This window comes from Amblyomma mixtum, chromosome 4, assembly GCF_055824585.1.
Source record: "Amblyomma mixtum isolate Tamu chromosome 4, ASM5582458v1, whole genome shotgun sequence".
In the NCBI taxonomy this organism is placed as follows: Eukaryota; Metazoa; Arthropoda; class Arachnida; order Ixodida; family Ixodidae; genus Amblyomma; species Amblyomma mixtum.
The window spans coordinates 76,709,000-76,717,463 of NC_143015.1; the positions used below are offsets into that span (position 1 = coordinate 76,709,000).

An 8,464-nucleotide genomic window follows, 5' to 3' on the forward strand; every position below is an offset into this window, starting at 1 on the left:
AAAGGGTCTAAAAGTTATTTTACTAACTAGCTGATAAAAGACAAGAATTTTAAAAATGTCTGATCGAGCAACTTTTAAAGGTTGGGTTACCTCTGCAGACATCCTTGGCTCGGCAAGGATTTCGAGGCTCCCAACAACTCAGAAAAAGACCTCAGCCTCCTTCTCATGATTGAGAAAGTAGCTGAGGTGTATAACTGTATGCAGTGAAGAACAGGGTGAGTAAATTAGAGTTGATGAAGAATACTGGCTTCCCTTAAAAAGCTAAAAACACAGGGTATACTGACAAGTGCATCTTCGCCTAAAATCAATGCTGGATGAAAAGGAATGTGTTTTTTGTAAAAGGTAGTAAAATGTTTTTTCCTTAGTGATTCAAGTTCTGTACATGAGAATAATATGTGGTTTATTGTTAGATCATCTCCGCACTTTTCACAAACAGGTTTGTCTTCTTTTGTAAGTAGGAAGTTGTGTGTGAGATGTGTGTGTCCAATACGGAGGCGGCATAAAATAACTTCGATGAAACGTTCTTGGTGGGAGCATGACTTCCATTCTTCTATAAATGGTTTTACTAAGTGGAGCTTATTATTACCTTCAATATTCCATTCAGACTGCCATTTATCTCTGAGCTTAAACTGTACTAACTTCATGCTATCTTTGTAGGGAATGTTCACTTTCTTTATTTCTTTGTTGCGAGCTTTTCCAGCACATTCATCTGCTTTCTCATTGCCAGCGATTCCAATGTGGCTGGGAACCCAGCAAAATTTTATGTCTTGTCCCTGTATTGTGGCGCTCGTTATGTTATGTATGATATCCCCGATTAGTGGCATCACTGCATTGCTATGGTGAAGTGAGGTTAGTATGCTCAGAGAATCAGTGTAAATGATACTGTTCTGAATGTTCTCATTTATTATTTTTTCTACAGCCAGCAAGACTGCGTAACACTCGGCGGTGAAAATGGATGCACACTCACCTAGGTAGTCGTACTATTTTTTCCCAATTATTCTGAACTACAGCACTTCCCACGTAGTGCGCCGATTTTGATCCATCGGTATAAAATGCTTCGTATTCTCCGTATTTTTCGTTGAGTGCTAAATATTCTTGTAATATCTGTTCATGTGGTGTATGTTTTTTCCGAAATTGTGTTAATGTGAAGTCGCACACAGATGGTAGGCAGTACCAAGGCGGGAGTGGATCAGGTTTGCGGGCAATATTAGGTAATATGTTCATTATGTCTAGTTCTTGGCATTTCTCTTCAAAGCGGAGAAGGAGTGGTCTGATTGCTAGAGGTTTGTTGGTAAATAGTGTTCGAGATGGACACTTTGTAACGAGTGGGTAACAGATGTGTTTAGGCTGGGAACGGATCTTTAAAATGTATGAGCATGTGAGCATTGTTCGTCTGTCTGCAAGTGGTGGTTCATTTGTTTCTACGTAAAGGCTTTTTATGGGTGACGTCCTGTAAGCACCAGTTGAAAGACGCAAACCCATATTGTGCACAGGGTCCAGTCGCTTCAAGTACGACGGCCTTGCTGATCCATACACTATGCAACCATAATCTAGAATGGAACGTACTACAGAGCGATAAATCTGTAGAAGGCATACCCGATCAGAACCCCAGTGTTTGCGTGAAAGGACTTTAAGTATGTTCAGTGATAGCGACGCTTTCTTCTTTAGTGCATTTATGTGAGGCAGGAAATTAAGCTTTTTATCGAAGGTGATGCCTAGAAATTTGTGTTCCTTTTTTACAGGCAGTGTGGTTTGGTTTAGGTGTAATGTGGGATCTGTGTGCAAGCCTCGTTTGAGTGAAAAAAGTAAGGCTACTGTTTTCTGTGGTGAGAACTGGAAACCATTCTTTTCTGCCCATGTTGCCAGTTTGTTGATTGTAAGTTGTACTTGTCTTTCACATGTAGATATATTGGAAGATGTGCACGCTATCTGAAGATCGTCAACATAGACTGAATATGTTATGGACCTTGGTATTATTTTGTTAAGAGAATTCATTTTTACAATAAAAAGAGTTGTGCTTAAAATACACCCTTGAGGCACTCCATTTTCCTGAATAAAATCCCTCGAAAGGGTTGAGCCTAGACGAACATTAAATGAACGGTTAGTCAAAAAGTCTTTAATTGAGTTCAGTATTCTGCCACGGATGCCAAGCTCAGCTAAGTCCTGGAGAATCCCGAACCTCCAGGTAGTATCATATGCCTTTTCTAAATCAAAAAAGACGCTAAGACAGTGTTGTTTGTGTATAAAAGCTTCTCTGACAGTATTTTCAAGGCGGACTAAGTGATCTGTAGTGGAGCATCCTTTTTTAAATCCACACTGATGGATATCAAGCAGTTCACAGGATTGAAGAACAAAGGTTAGTCTTATATTTAGGACACTTTCGAAGGATTTGGCAAGGCAACTAGTCAGGGCTATGGGTCTATAACTGCTAGGAGAAGTTGGGGGTTTACTAGGCTTAAGAAGCGGTACAATAATAGCTTTCTTCCAGGCTTCCGGTATTTTCCCAGACATGAATATTGTGTTAAAGAATCTTAAAAGTGCGTCCACGGCTGGCTCGGAAAGATGCGCAAGCATTTCATAGTGTATTTCGTCGGGTCCTGGAGCAGTTTTTTTTCCGGCAGACAGTACTTTGTTGATTTCTTGGAGGGTAATTAGACTATTGTATTCTTCATTTGCGCCTCCACTTGTTGGGAGCCTCTGTTTTTCAGCTGTGTTTTTGTGTTTTAAAAAAGACTGTGTATAGTGAGATGAACTTGAAACTGCAGCGAAATGTTCTCCTAATATGTCTGCCTGTTCCTCTATGCTTGTTTGTGTGCCGGGTGTTGTTAAAAAAGGAATTGTGAATGGTGAAAAGGTGCCATTTAATTTTCGAACCTGCTCCCACATTTTTTTTGATGGGATCTGACTGTTGATAGATGAAACATAATTTTGCCATGAAGCTTTCTCGGCACTGCGACGGACGTACCGAGCTTTAGCTTTTGCCTTTTTAAAATTCAAGAGATTTTCATGTGTCGGATACCTGCGGAATTTACCCCACGCTCTATTTTGCTGTTTTTTTGCTTCTTTACATTCCTTTGTCCACCATACTTTATGGTTTTGTCGCGCTACTCCTGACGACTGAGGAATAGCTATGAGTGCGGCAGTTATGATACAATTAGTGAACTTTTCGTTAATCTGGTCAACGGTGAGATTATCTAAAAGTATATTTTCTAAATTTGCATTTGCTCTAAAAAGTGACCAGTCGGCGAGGTGAAGCTTCCAGCGCCGTGGCCTTGTGGGGATTATTTCCCGTGTGGATGTTAAAGTGATTAGTACAGGGAGGTGATCACTGCCATAAGGGTTGTCAATAATGTCCCAGCTAAAATCGTTAAAAACAGAAGGTGAACTAAAAGACAAATCTAAACAGGTCATTTTCCCTGAGGCAGGGGAGCAGTATGTGGCTTTTTCTGTATTTAAAAGGCATACACTATTTGTGAGGATAAAATCTTCGATTATTTGACCCCTAGAGTCACAGCGCTCACTTCCCCAAAAAGGGGAGTGAGCGTTAAAATCCCCGACAACTAGATATGGTTCTGGAAGTTCATCAATGAGGCCTTGTAGATCGTGGACTGTTAGTGTGAGATGTGGAGGAATATATACAGAGCAGATTGTAATTGTTTTGTAGCTGACAATGCTGACTGCAACTGCCTCAAGTTTTGTTTTCAATCTGATCTCTTGAGCAGGGACGCCGCTTTGTATGACAATCGCGACGCCTCCCGAGAGTCTATTTGACTGCTCACGATCGCGTCTAAATGTTTTATAACGCTTCAGGATGTTCATATGTTGTGGACCTAGATTGGTTTCCTGGAGACATAAGGCTACGGGTGACATTGACCCTAAAATATTTTTTATGTCATCGTAATTTCTCAATATTCCTCGGCAGTTCCACTGAACTAGAAAAGCCATTTTTATGTTTGGAGTATGAACGATTGGGGGTTTACTTATGTTCTGGGGCCGTTATGGTGGCCCTGCCTTTTTTCCGCTCAAGAGAGCTGTTCCGCCGCTGCAAAGCGGGCGGATCGGGAGTTACCTCCATCACCTCACTGGAGGTGCTGGAGGACCGCGGGGAAGCCGCGCGTGTGTGAGTGTCAGGCCTCCTCCGACGGGGGGAAGTCCTGCGGGATGTCGACCCATGGGCCGGCGCTCCCTGGCTTGGAGTTGGCAGAGCAGCTTTCGCTGTCCCTGCCTGGGGCGTGGGTGGCCCTGCTACAGGCACAGTAGAACTGGCCGCGGCAGGTGCCGGAGTGCTGTGTGGTGCTACGCCCCCGCGCACCACATCAGCGAAGTTTGGTTTCGCTGTGAAGGAGAATGTGTTGTTAAGTGCAAATCGCCTTCTGGCTTCTTTGAATGAAATGTTTTCTTTGGTCTTAATGGTGATGATCTCTTTCTCCTTTTTCCAGGATGGACACGCCCTGGAGTATGCAGCGTGGTCACCTTCGCAGTTTGCGCAGCGTAGTGCTGCGTCGCATTCCTCAGACTGGTGGTCCTTTGATGCGCATTTCGCGCAGGTTTTGTGGCCGCGGCAGCTCTGTGAGCCATGGCCAAACTTCTGGCAATTAAAACAGCGACGGGGATTGGGTATGTAGTGCCTTACGTTGACTTTCAGGTATCCTACTTCGATTGTTTCGGGCAAGCTGCTGGTGTTAAATGTGAGGACCATGTGTTTGGTGTCTATTTCCTTGTTATCCTTGCGGATTTTGATCCTGTGGACGTCTATTACATTTTGTTCGGATAGTCCTTGAAGCATTTCAGTTTCTGTTAGGTGGATAAAGTCAGCCTCTGAGATAACGCCTTTGACTGAGTTGAGGGATCAGTGGGGAGTCACGGAGACAGAGATGTCCCCTATGGAATCGATGTTTGCAAGTTTCGAGCACTGGATGCTCTCGCGTAGTTCGAGGAGTAGGTCGCCGCTTGACATTTTGGATACCTTGTAGCCAGGCCCTAAGGTATCTGTTAGGCATTTGGTAACAAGAAATGGGGATATGATTCGGGCTTGCTTTTGTTCACAGTTACTGTGTATAACATGAAATTTTGTGAAAGTTGGTTTCTTTTTCGTGAAAAAGTCTGATGCTTCGTTCCGCACTCTTTTGAGAGAGCGATCAAGTTTGGAAAGGGGGGGAGCCATAAAAAATTGATGTTTTTCGGTCATGGTGCCAGCCACCCACCATGGAGTCCAACAAGGGGACGCGACAGGAACTTGAAAGCAAGTCCTGCCTACGCCAGCTGTACACCTTAACTATAACCTAATATGACTCAACACAGGGAGGAGGATACAGGAGAGTTGTAAGAAAGGAGATAGGAAAGTGAAAGATGGAGAGGAGAACAGGAAAAGGCGACTGCCGATTTCCCCCGGTCGGGTCAGGCCGGAGGTGCCGTCTACAGGAAGCTGGGGCCAAAGTGGTGTGTTGCCTCCGCCGAGGGGCCTTAAGGGTCCAAACGCTCGGCATCGGCTCAACCACCAGGATCCCCTTTTCCCCGGACACGGCGATGCCACGCACGGCTAAGCGCGGATGCTCGGGTCCGTGGTGACGCATTGTTCACCATCATCCCCCTGAGGGGATGTCCCTGCGGATGCTCGGGTTAACCCCGTGGTGTCGCCACTCACCAACGTCTGCATGCTGCAGACGCCTCCCTGCGGGGATAACTCCTTTTGTGTATAATCTTGCGCATTTCAGGCAGAACTGTCCACCATGCCCCACTGTACTGGAAACAAAACAATTACCGCAGATCACAAAAATGTTTAAACATTTGAAAAAGGGTGCTCATTTCCCGGCTCGCATAATACCTTGAAACTAGACATGCCCACACAGAGCGTTTATCAACGTTTATGCTGGCCCTGTAGTAGCAGCGATAAACGTTTATTTACCTCTTAATATTGTAATAGTAGACAATCCATACTCGTTTCAAAGATCTGCACCTGAGAGCCATAGTGTTTGTATTTTAAGTACCATACCTCTTCCAAAATGCACTACTGCTAATACGCATTGGCTCTCTTTAAAAGGGAGCCTACACGTTGATTTACGCCTGCACAAAACGTGTATGGCTATGTCCTTCGAGGCTGTTTCAAATCACTGAAACCCCCCCTCATTCCTTGACCATATTTTGCAGGATGCAGCCAATCATGCCTGCCCAATTAAATTAGAAGCTGCACCTGATTAGGAAATTTTCTTGCAAAACTGTGATGAAACGGATAAGATGTCAGCCTTACCTGCTACATTTTGTTTCACTTTCCTTCCCTAATATGCAGACATAAACCTGTATAACGCAGCATAGCACTCTTTTCAATCAATGACCTTCTGCTTATATCTGCGAGATATATAACCCAGAACTGCACTGCTGTGGACTACCAGAAAGCAATGCCACACACTCAGCAACGACTAACAAATTGTGCAGAACTCCCGCTCCCACTATGTCCTAATATCAAGGTACACAGGAGTTGGCTGGCAGTCATCATCTGCTCAAAACAAAAGCACTGCAGTTCACAGGTCACACTTTTAACAGCATCCCTGCCAGCATTTCTGCCTAGCTGCCATGTTCAACCTAGAGGCTCCCAAACTGTTGACAATATGATGACAGCATGGAGCGAAGGCTCTGCATTTAAAAACAATGATGATAGCATTAAGGGGGGTCCTGTTCTGCAGAAAATTCCAAGTCTGTGCTGTCCGCCACTGCAAGCGGAAAAGCAGGCGGCCGTCCTGCCACGTACCTCACGGGGTATTGTCAGCACAACCTGCACACCGTGACAGGTGGCAACCTCCCCACAATGTGGCATGTAGCAGCTCTTAAATTGATGACCTACCCCTCGAAAGCCCCACCAGTGCCTGTGCTTCAAACAGCCCCCTGCCGGGCAGTAGTAGCACATCTCTTAACCGCTGTACGACTGCGCCAACAATTACCATTCCCGCAGCATATATGAGCATGTCGGCAGAACCCAGGTGAGGTGATGCGCTTCAAGTCATACAACATTAAGGCCGACTTTAGGTGTACGTTCTAGTTTTTCATTGACTTCCCTCATGCTTGCAGGTACACCTTGGCTGGTCTATGAATCCCAACGCAGCCGTGTGTTATCACAGCCCTGTCTCACTTTGTTGTCACTGGCCCCATGATGCTACAGTTACTAAATATGATATACTGCCATGATACTTCAGAACTGCTTCGTACATTCCGAACATGTATACATTTTGCAACCACATTATCTGTTATCGAAACTTACTACTAACAGCAGACAATAAATGCTCATTCACTCAAAACAACTGATTAATATAACAAACAACACAGATGCAAGTAGTATACAAATAAAAACTTCAGATTTTGCCGCACAGTTTAATGTTGCAGAAGGTGCCTTTTGGTCATGCGCAGCAGTGAAGTGATGATTAACGTGCAAACGCACATGCCTTACACAGCTTCAGGTTCTACACACACCACTACACACTTACAAAGTTGAGAACAGAAGAACTGTTGTGAAATGTGTAACTAACATGCCAAAATGATGACAATACTTACGGCACACAGCACAGTGCATCTCAGGACTGCTGCTGCTACCTGCTGCTACCTGCGGCCACTGCAGCCGAGGCACAGGCACTAGCAGCAGCTGGAGGGGCTGCAACATCATCTGTGCCTACTGACTGGGCCACAACCATTAGGAGCGGCCACAGGCACACCACCTGTGCAAACAACAAAAAAATAAAACATTTAAAGACAAGTTACAAAGCAAAAGAGCAGTTGTTACCATTCAGTTAATGTTAGGAGAAGTTACCGCGCTACAAATGTGCTGGCAGAACACTTTCAGCTTATGAAAATGGACCACACTCTGTCTCTGCGGCATAATTTGGTGTCTGTTTGTTTTTCCCTCCCTCAAGGTACTCTCATCTTTGTACTCTGGTGTAGGATTCCTGTTATGGTATTGCATTTATCGAAGCTCAACACAATCTGTGTGTTCATGCTTCGCTGCCATCTCGTGTATGCTTCTTGGCGTATGCTTCTTCCCCAGCACTTAATTCTGCAGTGCTTTTCCCAGAAAAACCATGCACTGATGCATACTGCTTTCTTGGGGTTTTGACCTCTACTGTATGGATATCAAGCAGTTGCATAAGTACATTCGCTGATACAAAACAAAATGTACAGACTACGCGATTTCTGACTGGAGCTATTAAATTGCAATTTTTCGGTTCTCATCACACCTGTTCCTAGGTACATATTTCACCACTGTGATCTAAGCTCTATGAAATAAAACCTGAAACTTACGCTTCCCTCGCTTGCTGCGGCCATAAAAGGCGCCCGCCTCTTGGGCGCGAACGATCGGCCAATGATGGCCAGGAGCCGACCACGGGGCCCCCTGCTAACCGGCCACCGCCAGTACCCCTACGATAAGCATCACCACAACCATTTCAAACGACCGGCGGGATCAGTTACACATGTACCAGTA

The 8,464-nt window shown here is 44.9% G+C and overlaps 1 protein-coding gene across 4 annotated transcripts in view; it reads right to left on the reverse strand.

Annotated features, from left to right (window-relative positions):
* Positions 1 to 8,464, reverse strand: part of LOC149347109 (uncharacterized) — a 71,309-nt gene that overhangs the window by 37,255 nt on the left and 25,590 nt on the right. For 3 of the 4 annotated variants that reach the window (XR_016292498.1, XR_016292497.1, XM_089586873.1), the window contains 2 exons: positions 8,284 to 8,400; positions 7,543 to 7,703 (listed from right to left, as the gene is read on the reverse strand). The gene's annotated coding sequence lies outside the window, so the exon portion shown is untranslated. Of the gene's footprint in view, positions 1 to 7,542; positions 7,704 to 8,283; positions 8,457 to 8,464 lie in introns of those variants that run through there. The other variant, XM_089586874.1, reaches the window with a different exon arrangement.